Genomic DNA, 290 nt, shown 5'->3' with positions numbered 1-290 from the left:
CCATCAAAATCACCTTTACTGAGGATACCTATAAGCTATATAAACATTAGCATATACTTCCTTAAAAACACAATTAAATTTTACTTAATAACGCAGGTGGATGATAGTGTTTCACATTTATATATTTTGCTTATTATTATATTCATCCTATGTCAAATAACTAATCCACTAACTTTCATTTCTTCACTATCATATTGCAATACTTGTAATGTGATAAGGAATTTGACAAATATAAACGAATAACAACAAAACGAAATGTAATCAAAACGTCATTTAAATAGTTAAACATC

The sequence above is a fragment of the Penaeus monodon genome, chromosome 24, assembly GCF_015228065.2.
Source record: "Penaeus monodon isolate SGIC_2016 chromosome 24, NSTDA_Pmon_1, whole genome shotgun sequence".
Lineage (NCBI taxonomy): Eukaryota > Metazoa > Arthropoda > Malacostraca > Decapoda > Penaeidae > Penaeus > Penaeus monodon.
This window is presented reverse-complemented; position numbering follows the sequence as displayed.